The 21,591-nt window shown below is 42.8% G+C and overlaps 1 protein-coding gene and 1 long non-coding RNA gene across 2 annotated transcripts in view; both read right to left on the reverse strand.

Moving 5' to 3' along the window:
* LOC141580792 (uncharacterized) overlaps positions 1-13,999 on the reverse strand; it is a 56,690-nt gene extending 42,691 nt beyond the window's left edge. The window contains exon 1 of the long non-coding RNA XR_012513120.1: positions 788-13,999. This is a non-coding gene — a long non-coding RNA (uncharacterized LOC141580792). The remainder of the gene's footprint in view (positions 1-787) is intronic.
* LOC141580899 (uncharacterized) overlaps positions 1-21,591 on the reverse strand; it is a 497,294-nt gene that overhangs the window by 425,389 nt on the left and 50,314 nt on the right. The gene's annotated exons all lie outside the window — the stretch shown is intronic.

A 21,591-nucleotide genomic window follows, 5' to 3' on the forward strand; every position in this document is an offset into this window, starting at 1 on the left:
CCGTACCTGGCTAAGCCTTCAGATATGTTACTAATAGAAAAATGATTCAACAGAAATTACAGACATCATATGCAGATGAAACCAATTCTGTGCTCAGAAGGGCCAAGGCACTATTGGTATTTTTGATACATCAGAGTCCGTACGGGCTAATCAAAAAGGCAGTTTGAAAAATCAGCACCCAAAAAGTGTTCTAATGCAAGACAGAAAAAGTACATCATACCCATTTTCTCCTTCCCCCACAACTGTCATGAGAAATTCAGGGAAGGCGGGGGATGAATATGGTGGAAAGGGGAGGACAGAGGACCGACCATGGGCCAACCTTGTGATCCCCATCTGAGAAAATACAAAAGGAGCCAAATACCGGCATAACGAGGAAATCAGAGTCACCCAGAGAACAATGAGCAACAAATCTAAGCTCCCTGTGATGCTGTCCCATATTGTGGGAGCTTCAGGGAGGATCACACAGAGGCAATGAGGCAGGACTGCAGCAGGTGGATGGGGCTCACTGCAGGAGAGGTGATAGGACAGCTAAGTGAGCAATGAATGCCCAGAGCCGTGCTGGGCCGGACCCTGGACAGGAAGCAGTCAGTTTTGGTGTACACCAGGGAATAGCGGTGGTCGAACAGAACCAGCCTGGCCCCAAACCTTAGGTGCTAACCCTGTGATAAGAGAAAGCTGGAATCTAGCTCAAAAGACAGCTACTGTACCCCAACAAATGAAACTTAAGACCAAATCTATGTTGTTCCCACATTTTATCAGCACCATAGCATGACTGGGAAAGGCTCACCTGGCAAGATTCCATCCACGAAGATGATGTCCAACTGCCCTCTTTCCCCCGACTCTCCTGGTTTGGGCTCCATACACAGTTCTAGTCCTGGAAGTTGTCTCACTCACTCTGGGCATCTTCTATTCAACACTGGTGAGACCAACACCAGTAAGGCCCTGTCCTCATTGACTGGGCTGGGTCTGACTTTGTCCACTACTTCTCCAATACCTATACAGGCCCTGCTGCCTCCCATGTTATCTTACTGGGTGTTTACTGGAATATAAAATCATCACAAAGTTCAGCACATCTGCTTTACCCTCTTACAATCACCCAGTAAGAGCAGACTGCTGGATTGCCACAGTCATTGTCAACTCCATGGTGTACTTCTTGGCCTCTCCAGGCATGGTGGCAATGGTCAATCTAGGCCACTGGCATTTGATGGGCAGGAAACAACCTGAGCAATGACACTGCAAATTGGAAGGTCAGCTTCTTGGGAGTTTGGCAGAAGTTTAAGTATTCTGCTTTCCTGGTTGGGTGGAGACAGGAAAAAGGGTAGGGAAAAGAACAGATTAGAAAAGCATCATAGTGTTGGTCCCAGTTCCAGATTCCCCTTACATGGCTGGGAACTGAGCTGTGAAACAGAACTGATCCACGATATGGTGGACCCTGGGGGGATCTCCAGAATAAAAAACTGACCTTTGGAGCCTGTGGACCCACTGATACAGCCTTTTGTAAGCTGTGAACTGCACATTCAGTCACCTGCCAGGGCTTTAGGGGATGTTTGGGCCCATGGGCTCCCATGGAGATATTTAATCATTGCATCCCTAACACAGAGACCATAGTATTGGTGCTATAGTGAAGAGCACATTATCTGCCTGATCTTTGACAGGTGGAGGGGTCCATGGCCACAGAGAGTATTAAGAGCAGGTCAGGAATATCTAGTCCTCTTTCTCAACTGGTTCACCCTCAGAGAGAATGTAATCTAATGAGAAGCCCCAGCATCGACATTTATAAAGAAATGTCACTGTTGAGCGACTAATTTTATGATAGGCTAGATCTAAAATTCCTCTTTTCCTAAATAAATTCCTCACTTTTCATAATATAAAATTAAGTACTAATTTTATGTTCTTAGAGGGCAAGGGTGGCATCTTTTTGGCTTGGTTATGTCACAGCATCGAGCCATGTAAAAGGAAGAATCATTGCTGTGGCTGAGTTTGAATGAGGCCATGTGAATGCTCACAAGAGACAGAGAATGGGAAGATTGACCAGTGATGGAAATATAGCATTTGTTATTATTAAATCTCGTCCTTTCCAGCTTCAGATTTGGGATAAAGCAACTTTAGTCCAGAAGAATCAAAGTCAAGATCCTAAAGTAGCTCAGCCCAGCAGATGTGTTCAACACTATTTATGATTCATTTGTTAATTTATTCAATACATCTATTAAGCACCTGCTCTGTGTAGGCAGAGCATTATGCCTCCCCACAAAGTTAGTGGGGAAATTGGGCAGGAGCTAGAATATTCAAATGAGAGACGGACATTGCTAATAAAGAATAAAGTCAGATAGGTAGGGAAGGGAAGAAAAGTGAGGACTTTCTCTTTGCCTCAGTGTCACAGAATTCACCAGTTTCCTTCTAGTTCACACAAGTCTTTTGTTTTCTCCAGTTCCCGCAGTGTACCCAATTTTTTTTCTTTTGCAATATTTATTCTCTACTATTCATTCTGATATTTAATCATATCAACCTCATCTGGGCAATTTCAAGAGTGAAAATTCAGGGCAGATATTCGGTCCTCCATGGAGCTAACCTCAGCCCCATCTGTACCTGCTTCATTCAATATCTATCTGCAGCTACTTCTGTATCATGTGGTCTAGCTCCCAGCTGTAACTTATCTCTGGCATGCTGTATTGTTTCATAGGAAGAAGTCTAGGTCCTCAAGTGACCAGTTCTTCTCCTTCTCTTGGGCTCCCTATATAGGACAGAGTACATAGTTGTTAAAAAAAAAAAAATCTAAATGAGTAAATTAAAGGCTCAATAATAAAACTATCTATTTGGGCCAATTAAATAGTTCTTCCAGATGGGGAGACCTATGCCCTTGGTAACTGAGTCTTCTAAAAGGTCATTTATACTAAAATGTAAATGACTGATAATGAAAAAGTCATTTCTGCCAGAAAATATTTGCATTTAGTCAGAAATCCAGAGCCTCAACCCAAAGAAAGATGTTACAGTCAGTCATTAACTTTGATAGCTGTGACCTAAAACTTATGGTGCTGTCACTCATTTAACCCACTGTCAAGCCCTGGTTCCCCTTCACAATATCATCATTGTCCCCAATTGAGTCAATAGTAGTGACTTTGTGTTTAATGAGGCTTAAAACTGGGGGACACATAAGTAGCCCCAGCCCCTATTAGCGAGCTCTGACCTCCCTAAGGTAAATGGTAAGTGAGAAAGTAACTGTCACCAACCTCCCTACTGCCTACACACACATACATACAACCATCCCTGGAAGTCTCACAGCTCCCCGTAGAACAGCTTCTCTCAGGAGAGAGTGGGTTTTTAAGATAAACTCCTCTAAAGGTTGTGTGCCTGCCAGCCACTGATGCAAGGAGCATAATTAAGATGGAAAACAACCAAATACTGCAAAGAGCAGAGACAGAACAAGACTGGGCCAACTCAGTGAAAAGGCCTCTCTCCCCTGTGGCTCTGTGCTCAAGAGCTCTCCACAGCAAAGAAATAAGGGAGGGTGGAAAGGAACACATGAATAAAACAAAAGGTATATTTATGGAGCACTGCTGAGCAACCCCTATAGCACCTCCTTCTGGCTAGACCCCTGGGGTCACCTTCCAGTCCAGGGTTAGATCTCCATGTCCCACTCCATTCTTTCCCACAGGCCTCAGATGTGGCAAGTCAGCTGAACTCAGGTGGAAATCATGCTGAGTGCACAGGAGCAGGGGAGGTGGAGGAGGACGGAAGCCCAGAGGAGGGCTAGGAAAATTGTGAGAACTATAGGGCTGACCTCAAATCAGTGACCAACAGCCCTAAAGGTTGGTAATGAAGTCAGCCCTGGCTCCAGCAGGCCCTTAAACCCTACATCTCAGAGGAGTGACAGCAGGGTGAGCCAGATGGGAAGCATTGTCAAATTCAGGTGGGGGACAGCATCACGATGTGGGTGTTTGGTTCATTAAGAGCCAGACACAAACCACAAGCTTGGGAGGCAAGGAACAGAATCCAGGCTCACAGAGTCTACACAGAATCTTGCCAAAGAGTCAAGGCCAAACCCAGGGGCCTGAAATTTAAGCCAGCATTCTGTTCCTTCCACAGAACTGGATGGCAAGGTAGAAATGAACAACAGAAAACCAGTCATAATGATTGCATCATTAGGACTTAAGGGATTAAGGGAATGGGTTTTGGAATCAGGTCAACATGGCTTGTTCATCCAGTTGGTTCCTCATTTGAAAAATAAGGGAGATCACCTTCCTATGGAACTGTTAGGAAGACTAAATGAGATCATGAATGAAAAGCGATTAGCACAGAGCCTGGCACACACACTATTATGATGGCACTGATGGCAGAGATAGGGCTGCTGGTGTTAATGGAAAAATTATAACAGTGGCATCTAGGGTCACAATCATACTATCTATTTCAGCCTCCACTGGTTTATGGGGCTGAGGTGCCTAAGGCACACCTGCTGTGTCAGGGTTGATACAGAGATTGAAGCATTGTGGGCTGAAGGCTGCACCAGCTTCAGGCATCCATTGCTGGAGCTGGCAGGAGCTGGGCCCAGGGACACAATCAGCTTATCTCTGGCTAATTGTAGGCTTGAAAGATGTGTTTACAATCTACTAGCCCACTTGCCAGATCACAAGGCACCAAGGTCAACCAAATGGTTTGCAACAGAACAAGAATCAGAACTGAGGTCTCCTAACTCAGAGATCAGAGTTCTTGCCATTCTACTGGGGCTTTTTCATTCCCATGAAACATCTTTACCTAACGCCCTCCTGGCCTCACTGCCCCTACTATCAGCAGACAGATCTCTCCCTCTAGAGTTGGGTGGCACTTCCCATGGGAAACAGGCATGTGCTAACGAAAATGTCAGGCATAGAGAAGCGACACACACTGCATGAGTCTCCTCTTCCCGGATGTGAAAGCCACCTGCTCACTGTGGCACAGGGAATGGAGGCCAGGGTATAGATTTTATGGTGAGCCCACCATAACAAAGGGTCAGCTTTCTTCAGGAATTGAGGTACTGGTCTTGTCCTCTTTTCTTCTGTATCTTTCTTAGTATCATGAGACACCAGCTACTCTATTCCAAACATGAGGCATGAATCAGAACTAAAATTCTGTTTCCCAAATTCACAATTGAAAAACAACAGCATTTACATTAGTTATTTTTATCTAGAATACCAGGGTAGTCTATGAATAAAATACACACAGTTGGAGAGGAGGAGAATATTCATCCTACAGCTCTCTGCCAACCCAAAGGCCAGTTGAACCATCTTCATTACTTTTCATAATTAAGAGCATAGTAACAGCCAACTAGGGGTGTTTAATCGATGTTTAGGGTTTTAAATTCAATTCTCACCTGAGCTGACTTGTCAGGTTGATTTAAAGTAGTTAAATAAAAATTAATTAATGTAATTTCATAAATTACAGAGTTGAAATGAGTTATTTGAAGTAAAGCAAAATGAAGTAAATCTGGGTTGGTTCATTTTTAGTCTCAGTACTCAGTACTGAGTTGCTGGCCAATGGATATGGGTGTTGGCCTTAAGTAACTGAGAATTCCAGAAAACTGGCTTCAAGAGATGGCCTGGTGCAAAACTATTGCTGGGTCCTGCAGGGTAAGGACATTTGGGGCAAGGAAATCCAGATCTGGCAGCAGAAATTTCATGCATCATCCTGGAAGCCCACAGATTGAGGGGATACAGGAACCAGAGGTGCTACATGGGTTGAGCAGGTCCTATAAAATGTAGGCCTTGGTCATACACTGACCTCTTAATTTAATGCCAACTTCTATGTTACTGTAGAATTTGACTATTTGTCTCAAAATTAAGAACCATATGCATAAGAAGTGGCTTAAAGAGAGGTCCCATGGGGTGGACCGCACAAACCTGCAGAATATTTTAGGCATTCTCTCTGTGTCCTCTACTCTCCTTCTAAATAAAAATGAATGTATTCTATACAGCAAATGTTCACATCTTCCCCCTCTTCCCCACCGAGCACATGATTCTACTTCTATCAATTCTTTCTTCCAATTCCCATTGTTACGTAAGCTGAATGTCTTGGAAATAGGCATATGTCTTAAAAATAGGCCTATGTATATAATTTAGCTGTGAATGTGGTATTCAAGCAGCCTCCAACTTAAGAGCAGGCTCTGTTCCAAAAGTTTGAGTGTATGTCAGTTTTCTAGTACTCAAAATGCATTTTCCCATAGAAACCATGTTGTGCGTGGTAGTTAGGTCCCCCAGGCAGCCCACAGATGCCTGTTGAAGCCCATGAAACTGGAGTGCAATACGGTCCTAATAGAACCCTAGACCCCCAACATGTTTCTGTGGGAGAGCACATATGGAGCTCTAACCCAGGACTCCTCCTCCCCTTCAAATCCTACCCTTGCTGGTTGTGGGAATGGTCACACGGTCTCACCACGTTCTCAGAGAAATGGACCCTGCATCTCAAGTTCCAAACACGCCCTCTGCAATTCATCAGTTTTTCCCTTTTTTTTCCACAGCTTTTCAGTTAACAGTCAAATTATGCTCTTCCCCACAACACATCGGTGCAAAGCAGGGAAGCAGACAGACTCCCACCCAGGTTGTCCTGCCTTTGGGAAGAGAGATCCCCAGGGAAAGCCTTCCCTGGGAGACAACCAGGGTCAACCTTTACATCCTCTGCAGGCCCTTGGTGGCTGATGGAGAGGAAGAGAGAGGCCCCAGGAGGGCTGGCAGGAGAGTGCTGAAGACTCACTTCATTGTCTTATGGAGCCCCCTTAGTGTGAGAACTGTGTCAAACACATCCAAGAAAAAAGAAACTATAAAAATATAGATTCAAATTCAAAAAAAAAAAAAAAACACACACACACACACACACCTTATATAAGTCCCCTTTAAAATTACTATTATCCCTAGGTACATTATTAGGTGAAAAATGCAACAAGCAAAACAAGACAGGATGAGAAAAGTGGAAGGAGAAGATACCCCACTCAAGTGATTGAGTGCTCTCTCAGAGCACCCAAGAGCAGCCAGCCAGCCCGGCACCCCAAGGGATCCTGAGCCCACTGGCAGTTCAGACACCCTTTTACCAGAAATCGAGTTGAAATCCCCTTGAGCTCTCTAGAGCAGTGATTTTGCAATTGCTCCTGACCACACTATTTTAATTTCAGGTTATGTTTTTTGTTTTCAGCATTTAGCCTGAAGTCACCTACCCAATGAAGAATTGATATAAATAATGTTTGGAAACAGAGTCCATTTTTTCATTATTTATGGAGCATAAAGTAGATAACTCATCCACGCAGCTTCCACTAAATTATTTCTACCTCTAGCTTTCACTGTAGTACTTGGAGAAGGAAAAATAACTTCATACTCAAAGTTTTTGGGCTTCCTCTAATTGTTCAGAGTTTTCTCTCACTTAGCAAGTGGTCACCACAAATCTGTGAGAGAGAAAACTTGGTGGCTCTTACTCATCAGGAGGAACATGATGGGGGATGGAGTCCACCTGCCATCTAATACACTAATGCTTTGGGCATCATCCCTGAAAAAAATACGGCCTTCCACCATTAACAAATGAATGGATAACATAATGTGGTATTATATACCGTGGAAATTCTGACCCATACTATAAAATGGATGAACCTTGAAAACATTATGCTAAGGGAAATAAGCCAGACACAAAAGACAAATATTGGATGACTCCACTTACACAAAGTACCTGGAGTAGTCATATTCATAGACACAGAATGTAGACCAGTGGTTGCCAGGGGCTGGGGGAAAGGGGAAATGAAGGGTTATTGTTTAATGGGTTGAGAATTCAGTCTGGAACGATGAGAAAGCCCTAAAAATGGATAGTGGTGATAGTTGCACAATATGAATGTGCTTAATGCCACTGAAATTTACACCTAAAAATGGTTAAAATGGCTAATTGTGTTATACGTGTTTTACCACAACTTGAAAAAATATAGGGGCTTCCAGCCTCTGCTCAAGCATTTCACCTCATTCCAAAAGCATGATATATCCCAGGAAACTATATACCAAGCATTGCTCATGCCCTTTGTTGGGAGGAGGGTTGCAATTTTAATAGCATGACCAGAAGAGAACCTATTATGAAGATGAAGTCTGAGCAACAACTTAAGTGGAAGAGTGAGTCAGCCATGCCAATATACAGGGAGAGCATTCCTGGAGGAGGGAAGAGCCAGTGCAAAGGCCCTGAGGGACTTTCTGCCTTGATGTCTGGAGAGCAAAATGATGCTGATGGGACTTGTGTGGGATTGTATGATTGTGAGTGCTGTAATGCTGGAATTTCCCAGTGGGGACGTTCTGCACTCAGGTAATGCTGGATCAGTGAGCGTTCAGGGATGTAGATGACCGATTAAGATCTCATCCACATGGGAGCAACATGAGCCATGACTTTAATCGCTGTTTGCCCTAAAGCACAACCCCCTCACACCCACTTTATGGCGAATGATGCAGAATTTTAACCTCTGTAGTTCAATTTATTGAGAGACTAAACTTCCCTCTTCCTGTCACAGTGTGGGGTTGAGTACTGGAGGGGTTCTGAGGGACTAACAACTCCTCAAGCAGACTTTCAACTAATCCTCTTTTTAGCCCACTTCCTTACTCTTGGTTTCAGAGCACCTGGGACCCCCATTTCTTTGCCATTGAATAAAGGAATGAATGGATGAATGAACACTATACTTGAAACAGAGGAGTATCCAGCACTGAAATATGTAGTTCCTGTTCCATGGGCTGTATGGGGTCAGATGTGAGGGAGAAATCATAGGAAACTTTAGAAGCATTAGGAATAGTCTATAAGGACAGAGACTGCTGCAGATGGAACACATTAAGGGACCAAGGCCCAGTGTCTGGAAAGGTGGGGTTTACTGGGGAGGCCCTATTAAAAGCATGTTCAAGATGCCAAAGGGCATCCCATGCATAGCCTGGGATTGTACTCAAGAACCTCTTCTAGTTCTAAGCCTTCTGTACTTCTTCTTAAACTTATTCTTTCTTGTTGAAGCTCTGATTGGGATAGAGGAAATGAGGAGTCCCTAAAAGTTTCCAGGAATCCTTGCTACTTTGGTGAGAAATTTTGTTGTATGTGGTACAACATTTGGTATCTGGGATCCCAAAACATTTTGAGGACATTTCAAAACATTTAATACATTGTGTTTCACTGTTTCCAAACCATCTGACTCATAAAGACCATGGCCTCATCAAAGGATTTCTCTTTGTTGCTCACGTTGGTAACAGCATCTGACCATAACTGGTGCTCAGTATTTATGGAATAAATCAATGACTGACCATTATTGTTGCTACCAGAATAAGGTTTCAGTATTGAAATGCATCTAAACAACTCCATGTTTCCTGCTATACTTAGGAAGACTGGCGGGAATAGTTCCATCTTATAGATTAGAGCCATAAAAGGTATGTTAGTTTATTGCTACATAATAAATTGCCCCCCAAATTATCATCTTAAAATGACACACATTTATGATTTATTATTATTTCCCAGATCCTGTGGGTTGGGAATCTGGACATGGCTTAGCTAGGTCCCCTGCTCCAGAGTCTCTCACTGGCTGTATCCAGGTATCCACTGGATCCAGTCATCTCATGGTTCAAACGAGGCAGGGTCTGCTTCCAAGCTCACACAGTAGATGTTGGCAGGATTTGGTTCTTCATTGGGCTGTTGGACTGAGGGTCTCAGTTCCCCACCGGCTATCAGCTAGAGGCTACCCTCAGTTTCTTGCCATATGATCTCTCCACTATGATAACTTGATTCATTAAAGCCCTCAAGCCAAGAAGGCAAGAGAAAGAGTGCCACATGATGAATGTCACAGTCCTTTGTAACTATGATGGTTAATATTGAGTGTCAACGTGATTGGATTGAAAAATGCAAAGAATTGTTCCTGGATGAGTCTGTGAGGGTGCTGCCAAAAAAAGATTAACAGTTGAGTCAGTGAACTGGGAAAGCGGACCCACCCTCAATCTGGGTGTACACAATCTAATCAGCTGCCAGTGTAGCCAGAATAAACGCAGGCAGAAGAATGTGGAAAGGTACACACCCAGGAACAATACTTTGTAGCTTTCAATCCAATCAAGTTGACAATATTAAGGATCATGATGCCCTAACCTAAGAAGTGACAATCCACCCCCTTTGTGGTATTCCATTCACTAGAAGCACATCCGTAGGTCCAGCCCATACAGGGCATGAACACTGGGAGGCAGGGGCCACTGGAAGCTGAGAGCTGTGTGCAAAGCAACCAAACACAGGGTCACTAAGCAAACCCAAGTCCTTCAAGATCACACAGCAGACTTGGTGTCAGAGCCAAGTAGATCTCCACTGTTCTTCTCCCTCCGTCTTGGGCAGTGCTGTAGGGCAGGGCTGGTGGCAAGGGCCCCAGTGAGTTGGCAAGGAGAGAAGAGGAGTAGTGAAGGAAGGAGGGCACCAATCCATTTATCCAAACTTATTCTGGAACAGAATTTGTTTTTCAGGTTATCAAAAAGGCATAAATAAGAAGTGACTGCCGGTATGGATTTATTACCACTAATGCAAAAGCTGTTCCTAATAATGGTTTAAAGTATTTTCATACACTGCATCTGTTCAGTTCAAAATTTATAAATGGGGCCTAGAAAAGAACGCAGCACCCAACAGGGAGCACTAAAGAGCCTCGTTAGCCTGGCATTTTGCGTATAGGTTTTTCTGGTAGGGAGGGATGTTGTTTGGGCTGATTGTGGTCCAGAAAGCATTGCAGGTAGGTTCAGTGGCTGACCAATCCCCCCACTCTGTGATGCTGCTCAGCTGCTCGGCATTCCTATGGAAGGAGATAAAGAGCTTGGGACACAGCAGTACTGGGCCACAGTAATGGAACAGGGCTCTCAAATCAGAAATCTGTGTGGGTGGCTAATCCAAACGATCCCAAATACTTCCCCTCCTTCAGCCGTAATGCTCAAGCCTTCCGGCTGTGTGCTCAGTTCCTTCTTCTGGTGGGTTTGGCTCCTCTCCATGCACAAACCAGGCTTGACTCAGGGAGGACAAGGCATCGCCATATCATCTCCACATCTCCATCCAGAATGTGTGCATGTGTGTTTGTGTGTATGTGTATATGTATGTGTGTCAGCATGGGGGAAAAGGGTGCTGAAAATAGCAACATGTTATTTCTAGGCTCTTTGGAAAGAAATGAAGCAGAATGAGAACAATGAGAGAAAAGTATGGAAAACTGAGTTAGAAAGGGAGGGGAGAGGCAAGTGGTGCAGGGAGGAGTAGAGAGCTACACACCTGCTGTCTTTTCCTCACTCTTCAAATTAGCCTTCCCCATTTGAAGAACAAGAAAACTAAAGCTCAAAGAGCCACAGTAGTTTCGCTAAGGTGGCACATGGGTGCATCCAGAATGCAGCCCTATAGCAGCCTGCTGTGCAAAGCCTGGGATTGGTGACATGGCACACAGAGCAGCTGGCCTTGTGACAGGTGGTTGGCAAACTTCCCCTTCCATCTTACAAATTACACATACATACCCACACACAGACATACACATATATACACACGCACATACACACACATGCATATATATGGATTCTTGTTTCCATTGTTCACACTATTTTAAATGGCAAATTCTCACTCTAGGAGGTCATTCCCAGGAGTGGAATCCTGGAGGGTGTCATAAAATTCCTGTGGGGTGGGTGCAGAGTGCAGCCAGCAGCAGGATTCCTCCTGATGTCAAGGCATATCAGCCTCTTGGCCACAGCACTGTGCCATGAACAGAGGCTTCCTCAGACCAGAAATATGACCTAAGAGTGAGGTCTTCAAAGGACAGGGGGTCTTTGAAGAGTCTTCTGGTTACTGTGGGAGGGAGCTTCCCAGAAAGTTGGCACCTGTCAGGTCCTTATAAGAAACTTAGGCCAGTGTCTGTCCATGTAGGAACTTCAGGTGACAGGTGAGAAAGCCAGCTTTACCTGGAGTTGGAAGCTGTCTTCAAATCTGATATTTCTTATATTAGGAGGAAGGGACAAATTCAAGATGCAGAAGTCAATTGTAACCAGTTATGATAGAAAGAAAACTGCCCCCCAAAAGATGTGCAAGTCCTAATCCCCCAAACCTGTGAATATGTTCCCTTACATGCTAAGGAGAAGATTAAATTTGTTGATGGAAATAATAGTAATTATTATAATGCTAATCAGCTGACCTTAAAATAGGGCGAGTGTGCTGGATTATTCAGTTGGGCCCAACATACTCACATGGGTCTTTTGAGATCTGGGAAAGACTCCATGAGCCTTGGATGGCTTTAAAGACAAAGGGGGCTATGATCCAAGGAACGTTGGCGGCCTCCAGGAGCTGAGGAAGGCAAAAAAGAAGGATTTACCCCAAGACCGTCTGGAAAGAAGGCCACCCTGCCAACATCCCAATTGTAGCCCAGTGAGACTGGGTCACATTTCTGACTTCCAGAATTGTAAAATAAACAATTTTTGTTGTTTTAGGCCACTGAGCTTGCATAATTTGTGATAGCAACCATAAGAAACTAACAGGAGGCCAGGCATGGTGGCTCACGCCTGTAATGCCAGCACTTTGGGAGGCCAAGGCAGGTGGATCATTTGAGGTCAGGAGTTCCAGACCAGCCTAGCCAATGTGGTGAAACTCCATCTCTACTAAAAATACAAAAATTAGCCGAGTGGGGAGCTTGGCACCCGTGATCCCAGCTACTTGAGAGACCGAGGCAGGAGAATCACATGAAGTCAGGAGGCAGAGGTTGCAGTGAGCCGAGATTGCACCATTGCACTCCAGCCTGGGCGACAGAATGAGACTCCACCTCAAAACAAACAAACAAACAAAAAAATACATGAGCATGGAATGCTTTTCCATCTGTTTGTTTCCTCTCTTATCTCCTTTAGCAGTGGTGTGTAGTTCTCCTTGAAGAGGTCTTTCACATCCCTTGTTAGTTATATTCCTAGTCATGGTTAGGAAGAATAAATATTGTGAAAATGACCATACTGCTCAAAATAATTTACAGAGTCAATGCTATCCTCATCAAGCTACGAATGACTTTCTTCACAGAATTGGAAAAAACCACCTTAAACTCCATATGGAACCAAAAAAGAGCCTGAATAGCCAAGACAATCTTAAGAAAAACAAACAAACAAACAAACAAAGCTGGAGGCATCATGTTACCTAAATTCAAACTATATTACAAGACTACTATAATCAAAACAGCATGGTACTGGTACCAAAACAGAGCTATAGACCAATGGAACAGAACAGAGGACTCAGAATGAATGTCACACAACTACAACCACTGATCTTTGACAAACCTGGCAAAAACAAGCAATGGGGAAGGGATTCCCTATTTAATAAATGGTATTGGGAAAACTGGCTAGCCATATGCAGAAAGCTAAAATTGGATCCCTTCCTTACACCTTATACAAAAAATAACTCCAGATGGATTAAAGATTGAAACATGAGGCCTAACACCATAAAGACTCTGGAAGAAAACCTAGCAATACAATCTAGGACACAGGCATGGGCAAGGACTTCATGACTACAACACCAAAAACAATGGCAACAAAAGCCAAAATAGACAAGTGGAATCTAATTAAACTTAAGCACTTCTGCACAGCAAAAGAAACTATCAATAAAGTGAACCGACAACCAACAGAATGGGAAAAAAATTTTGCAATCTACCCATCAGACAAAGGGCTAATATCCAGAATCTACAAAGAACTTATCAAATTTACAAGAAAAAAACAACCCCATCAAAAAGTGGGCAAATGATATGAACAGACACTTTTCAAAAGAAGACATTTATGCAGCCAACAAACATATTAAAAAAATCATCATCACTGGTCATTAGAGAAATGCAAATCAAAACCACATTGAGACACCACTTCACAACAGTTAGAATGGCAATCATTAAAAAATCAGGAGACAACAGATGCTGAAGAGGATGTGGAGAAATAGGAATGCTTTTACATTGTTGGTGGGAGTGTAAATTAATTCAACCATTGTGGAAGACAGTGTGGTGATTCCTCAAGGATCTAGAAACAGAAATACCATTTGACCCAGCAATCCCATTACTGGGTATATGCCCAAAGGATTATAAATCATTCTATTATAAAGACACATACACACATATGTTTATTGCTACACTGTTTACAATAGCAAAGACTTGGAACCAACCCAAATGCCCATCAATAATAGACTGGATAAAGAAAATGTGGCACATATACACCATGGAATACTATACAGCCATAAAAAATAAAGATGAGTTCATGTCCTTTACAGGGATGTGGATGAAACTCAAAACCATCATTCTCAGCAAACTGACACAAGAACAGAAAACCAAACACCACACGTTCTCACTGATAAGTGGGCATTGAACAATGAGAACACACAGACATAGGGAGGGGAACATCACATTGGGGCCTGGCGGGTGGGGGGCTAAGGGACAAATAGCAGGAAGTGGGGGGATTGGAGAGGGATAGCATTAGGAGAAATACCTAATGTAGGTGACGGGGTGATGGATGCAGCAAACCACCACCATGGCATGTGTATACCTATGTAACAAACCTGTACAATCTGCACATGTACTCCAGAACTAAGGGAAGGGAAGGGAAGGGGGAGAGGGAGAAGGAGGGGGAGAGGGAGAAGGAGGGGGAGAGAAGGAAGGAAGGAGGGAAGAATGGGAACCAGTGTAAGGTTGTCTAAGTCCAGGGAGAAAATCTGTGGGGCCCAGAGAAGCAGCCTAATTCCTCACCTGATGTAGGTTGCTGGGGAGGTGAAAATATAACCAGCCCCTACAGGACTTGGAGGTCAGGGTCATAGGTGAGAGTTTGAGCAGACTCGTTTCACTTCTAAGTGGTCAAGGGCTGTCAGTGAGACCCCAGACATGGCTAGAGAGGCACTCAGCCCCCTTCTTTGGAACCTTTGAAGTCATCATTTAAAAAAGAATACAGGAACCACCAGCCAGTGACAGCCACCGAGAGAACTCTGCTTCTTTGACCTCTTCACAGTCTTTGCTGTTTTGTTTATTTTCCCCATAGTGATTGACAGCTGAACCCTTTAAGGAAAAGGCCTTGTGAATTGTTTCATGAACAGTAAAGGAAAAAAATAGAACAAAACAAAAAAGAACACTTCCTATTTCAGCCAGGGCGGCCAGAAACCTAGGTTGGAGAAACAGATGTTGGCAACAGGGAGAAGCAAAATCCTTGTGGCTCCCTGAGGCAGACAGGGGAGAGAAAGGCTTCAGAGGCCATGAGAAGGTCATCCACACACACAGAGCCAGGACTCATATGAGGAGGCAGTGGCTGTGCTCCCAGGGAGGACTGCTCGACTTAGCATGGAGTTGGCACTCAGCAAACATGAGCTGCTCTTATTATCATATAAGAAAGAATGTCAGATTATCCATTCATTAAAAAGAAGGCATTACATTGCACTCCTTCGTACTCATTAGTTTATCTAACTTCTCCATAACCACGTTGACATGGTGAGATAGATGGCATTTTCCTCCACCACTTTATAAATTTTAAAATGTCAGAGTGAGACACATTCTCATTTTGAATAAACAGGAGGAGGAGCTCAATAGTCAACAAGAGACTGCAGGCCACAGAATGACAAGACTCAGCAGGGCATGAAGGCAATGGGCACAGAGCTTCTGGGAGACACCCTCTGTGACCTCCAAGACTAGCTGGGGAGACCAAGAAGCCAGAAAGACTGATCCACTGTCTCCAGACCTCAGCACTGGCCACCGACTTATATCCAGCTCCCAACTCTCCGCTAAGGCTCAGCACCACCCTGCTCTGAGACTTCCTAACAGCCTTGTCTCTAACTGATTTGATTGGGAACAGGGCGGAAAAGGGACAAGCCACTTGGCAGGGCTCTCACCCTCCCAAGGTTCATAGCTGCACACTGGCAAGTCTTCCAACTACTTCTGCCTTCTAGTTACCAAAGAAAAAAATACTGATTGTAAACATCACTTTAAAAGCATGCTGTCCGACAGCCGGCTCAGCTGCAATACATCAGCCTGAATTGTACTCATTTATGGTGAAGCATTTTATATTAATGTTTTCATTGCTTATCACAGACACTGGCTTTAAAGTGCTTAAGCCAGCTGTACCGAGTTATTTATTAGGCTTTTCTTTTCTCCAAGTTGCCTTTTCCTTAAATAAAGTGTTTGTTTTACTTTCATACATTTAAGAATCAGTCTTGTCTCCTGCCTATCACTTCTGATGGCTCAGGTGCATATAACCCCTGTTTCTCTAGAATTTACTCAGTCCCTCCGGAAGTCAGGTGAACTGAGGCCAGCAATGGCCACAGAAGGAAAAGGTATAGTGAGGCAGAGTTCAGTTTCTGCAGGACCATCTAGCTTCCCTTCCTCTGTCTTCCTTCATTGTTCAAGTTAGATTCCACCTCCCCTATACTATGAAAGATCTTCAATGATAGCCCAAAGTCAACTCATTTGACATGTGGGCTACAGTTAATGCTGCTAGTCATCTCCCCTTCCATGGTTCTCCTCTTTCCATTATGACTACTCCTGTGTCCCCATCATTAACTCTGCCTTCTTCTTCATTCTTAGTGTGGGTGGCCTAAGGGTCAGGTCTCAGGGCTGTCTCCTTCAGAACCAGCACCTACATAAAGCAAAGTCCTCTAACTAGTGGACACCCACTTTCCTTTACCCACTGGGCTCCCAGAAAGCTGACAGTAAGATAGAAAGCTGGAGGGTTGGTCTCTAGAGAGTCAGTCTATCTAGTCTTGTGACTTTGGAGTTGCCTAACAAAATTCCAGGACCCAGTCACTCTATACTGAAGCCCATTAGTCAACAAAGTCCACTAGTAACCATAGAATTCCAGCCAGTAGGGCTGGGCGTGGTGGCTCACACCTGTAATCTAAGCACTTTGGAGGCCAACACGGGCAGATGACCTGAGGTCAGGAGTTCAAGACCAGCCTGACCAACATGGTGAAACCCTGTCTTTAAAAAAAAAAAAAAAAAAAAAAAAAAAAAAAAAGAATTCCAGCCAGCACTGCAGTTCTTCATTCTGAAATACAAACAGATAGCCAAGCATCAGCTGACACTTAAGAAGAACTCTAACAACAACAACAACAAAAATATTGGAAACAAGGGCCTTGTAAGAAATAAAAGAAAAGCAAGAAGAAAATGAATTATTTTTAAAAAACTGTAAATATATTCAGGAAAAAATAAGATAGGTTTCCATGTAACAAGAACAGAAAGTTATTATAAAAGATTAGAAAAATTTAATAAAGAATATGTGGGAATTAAATATGGAATGCCCATAATAAACAATTAAATAGATTCTAGAAGATAAATATAAGCAATCTCTAGAACGTAATATAATCAACAAATATTATTGGAAGTAGACAAAGGATAATGTGATGGAATGCAGGAAAGAAAAACTAAAGCATCTATCAAGCAGGTTCGATAGTCTCTTAAAAGAAATTTTAATAAGAGAGCTGAGAGAAAACAAGGGAGGCAATTACAAAGACAAAATTCCAAAAGATTTCCAGAACTGAAGGGCATGAAATTCCAAATTTAAAGAGTCCATCAAAAGATCAAACACAATGAATGAAAAACAGAGGCAAACCTAGATATAGCATTGTGAAATTTCAACACACCAGGGATAAAGAATAGAAATAAATACTTTCAGAGAAAGATAAAAAAGAGATCATATAACAAGAGTGGAAGTCAGGGAGGGACCAGACTTCTAAGTAGGAATACTGGAAGCTAGAACACAGTGGAGCAATGCCTTTAGAATCCTGTGGAAAAACACGTTCATCTTCAAGTTCTATATCTAGTCAAATGGTAAATGAAATGTGAACAGCAAATAGATATGCAAGAATTTTAAAAATTTACCCTGGTTCATGTTTTTATGAGAACTGGAAGAGGCGCTTTACCAAAGCAAGAGAGTAAAGAAAAGAGGATATAACATCCTGGAATTAGGCAATTTGAGGAGCTCAGGGGAGACCAAGGCAGCAAGCCCAGAGAGAGCCAGTCCAAATCAAACAGGCAGGAGGTTGGGACCCAAGGAGAAGTGGTACCTCTGACAGAGATTTTGGGAAAGAATCAGTGACAGGTACATAGAAAACTAGGCACATTTTTAAATTGAATGATTATTAGCTCATAGAAAAACAAACAATTGTTTAAAAAGGAAAATCATATTTGTATTTCTTTGTGAATATTTTTATAGATATAAATATGAAAATCCTAAAAATTCACTAAGCAGAAAATAGCAACATAATTGTGTTAGGAGGATGAAGGAAAGAAAAGGAATGGTATGTTAGCTTAAAAAGAGAAAGCCTAAATTTCTGTGGATAGAAGGTAAAAAATAATAGCCTATAGATACAATAATATCATATTATTTAGAAGTAGGAAGTTAAATGCCAGCAAGAATTGTTCAAAATTTGAAAACGGTGTTTCTAGGGAGTAAGACCCAGGAATATTGAAGAGTGAGCCAGAGAACTGCTAGGTTTTCTTTTTTATTTTCCTAAACCTTGTCAAAAATTTGAATTTTATAATTCTGTACATATGCTAGTTTGACAAGTAAAAGTTTAATTCAGGTATATAAACTGTAAGATATACAGATAGCTATATATTACAGAAAGTGCAAGAGTCCACTATGAGAAGGTGTTTAATGAAGAGCAAAACAGATGCAGCCCCTGCCTTCTGGGAACTTTTCTCTAAACATGGCATGCCATCTCTTATCTCTGCATCCTACACATACCATTCCCTGACTGTCTCCCTGGAATATGGTAACTCATCTATCAAGTCTTCTTTCACACCTTCTTTACTCTCCCAGGCAATCAGGCCTTTCCTGGGTCCTACTGCCCTTTTTGCAAACAACCAATACAGCAATTGCATCATTGTATTTACAGGACATGTTTATTTGCAGGGCTCTCAGCTAGTTCATAAGTTCCTAAAATTCCAGGACTTCATTTTACCCTAAGTGTGTCCCTAGTAATGAACACAGTATCTGATTCTATATCAATATCCAGTAAGTGGTTGTCAAATAAATACATGCATGGATATGTGCATGGGTGCATATCTGGATGGATAAAAGAACGGATACATGGATGGAAGAATGGAGGACCAGGCTGTGTTTCCTTGTTACCACCTAAAAAGGAACAATACTGGTTGATTAAATCAACAAAGAAGACTGAGAGAGCTGGAAATATCCAAGAAATTGATTGTATCATCCTCCTTAGGCCAGGCATGCATAGGCCTATATAGTGTTAGTGGTTCACTGCCTCAGTGAAGCTTCAGTGAACCACTAGTTCACTGAGTTCAGTGGTTCACTGCTTCACTGAAGCCTCAGTGGACCCCTGACGCCTCCCTATTGCTACCCACTACATTATTGCTTCCGTGGCCCAAAACAATGTACATGACACAAAAAGGGGGCAGGAAGGAAGTGTCATGGAAAGGGGAGGCAGGGGTCCCTAATGACATGCCTTGATGGCAATGGCACCTGTCTCTACTTGTGACTTTCAGCAGAAAGATCAAATGCCTCTTGGGTGCTGCCAGATATTGCTCTCAGCTAGAAGTGCCTATAAAGAAAGAAACCAGGGCACCCACAGTAATGATAGCCACGTCTAGTACTAGGGGCTGGCTGAGCTGGTGAAGCTCTTCTCAGGCCTATCCTGTGGGTGATATTGACCCTGCTTAGGCTAATAATTTGCCTATTTCCACAAAGATCTCCAAGCAAGTGGATGACAAGATGTAGAGGATCATGTGCACAATGCTTCTTCCAGCCTCTGCCCCATCCAGTACACCCATTTCCTAAATTGGACGGTAAGGGGAAGAGAAGACTGAGTCTGAGTCTGAAGAGGAAGGGATATTGCCAAAGACTCAGAGGGAGCTTCTAATGCCTGACTGATGCCACTTCATCCCCACCAAACCCATCTTTAGCAATTGAAAATTAAAGTGAATTTCTCACCCATTCATCCAATCCAGGATGGTAGCTGGTCAGCACTGTAGCATGATTTAAGGGCTCTGAAAAAAACCACACTGCCCCCAAAATATCTCCCTGGCCTGAAATTCATTTCACTTCATAACCATGCCTGAAACTCCACCAATTAGAAATTCATTTACAAGCCCCTCTTGTAAAATGTGCAACAGTGATTAGCTTTATTTGATTCTGCTCCAGAATCTAAAATTAGGACCAATGGCTGGGCCTAATAAAGAAAAATTGATTGGCTTTAGTTTAACTGAAAAAGCCTCTTCTGTCAGTTCTTGCTCTTCAGCAATGGGACCAACAACTCCCATGAATGACAGATAAGTGATTAGTTAAGACAAAAATCTTCTTCTGGACAGCTCAAAAGGGGTAGAAAGTTCTTCTCTGAGGTGGATTAAAATGGGCTTCCCAATGCTCTCAACAGTTTGCCCTAGTTCTGCCCTCAGCAACACAAAGGGAGTTTAATCACCAACCACTTGTCAAATATTCTAAGCTAGACTTCCTCTCCCACGGAGTTTCTGTGGCCCTTTCTCTGTTTCTAACAGCTGGGCAGTATGTGTGCATTGATTTGGCTAAATAAGACATGACTTCAAGGCTCTGCTTGCCCACCAGCAAATGTCCTTTCATAGGGTAGAAATTTTAAGGGTGTGTGATATGCAATAATACCCTTGTTTTCTCTGCTTCTCACTAAGCACTCGAACCTACAAGAGCATGTAGGGGTGGAAGCATCACATGGCTATTGCAGGCATCAAGCTATGGGCAAGGAAGTCAAATCAGAGGGAAGGGCTCAAGAAGATACCAACACCTGGCTAAGGTAAGACTTTCTTCAGAGTTCAGGAGACCGTGAGGGTACAACCTGATATCATGCCAGAGGCTGTTTGTTCTATTTTTCTCCATGAAAGTTCTGCTCCTGCAGGCTCATGACCTGGACTTCTATCCTAGATCAATCCTTCATTAATTGACACTTTGAGAAAGTTTATTAATTCCCATGAGCCTATTCCTTCAGACTTTTCTATCTGGTTATCTGGTGGAGTTTTATAATTCCATGAGATGATGAACATAAGAATGCTTTGAGGTCTATATAGTGACGTGTTGGCAATGGCCAGTGGTGGAGATCATGGTTGACTTCCGGCTTGTGGGGATAGCCCAGGTCCACAGCTGGGAATTATGGCCAGAAGGAGTACCAGCATGCTATAGTGAAGCACATTTCTAGTTCACACAGAATCCAAAGGCCAAGTATTTGGAAACATTTTTGCAGCTACACAGTATCTGATAAAATTTTCTGCATGGTTGTATCTTTTTCCTAGATTTGTTGAGGTATAACTGACACACAAAATTGTATATATATTAATATATGTGCATATATAGTGTATGTATATATATACAAATTACATATATACAATGTATATATACAATTTTGTCTATATACCATGTTTATCTGTCTATATATATTTCGGGTGTACAATGTGATGATTTGATGTACATTGTGAGATTATTGCTACCATCAAGCAAATTAACATATCCATCAGCTCACATAGTTACCACATATAAGTGAGATCATACAGTGTTCGTCTTTACGTGTTTGATTTATTTCACTTGGTATAATGTCCTTCAGGTTTTATATTCTGACATGTTGCATGAAGCATGGATATTGTGGATTGGTCAACCTATAGCATGT

This window comes from Saimiri boliviensis, chromosome 13 (genome assembly GCF_048565385.1).
Source record: "Saimiri boliviensis isolate mSaiBol1 chromosome 13, mSaiBol1.pri, whole genome shotgun sequence".
Lineage (NCBI taxonomy): Eukaryota > Metazoa > Chordata > Mammalia > Primates > Cebidae > Saimiri > Saimiri boliviensis.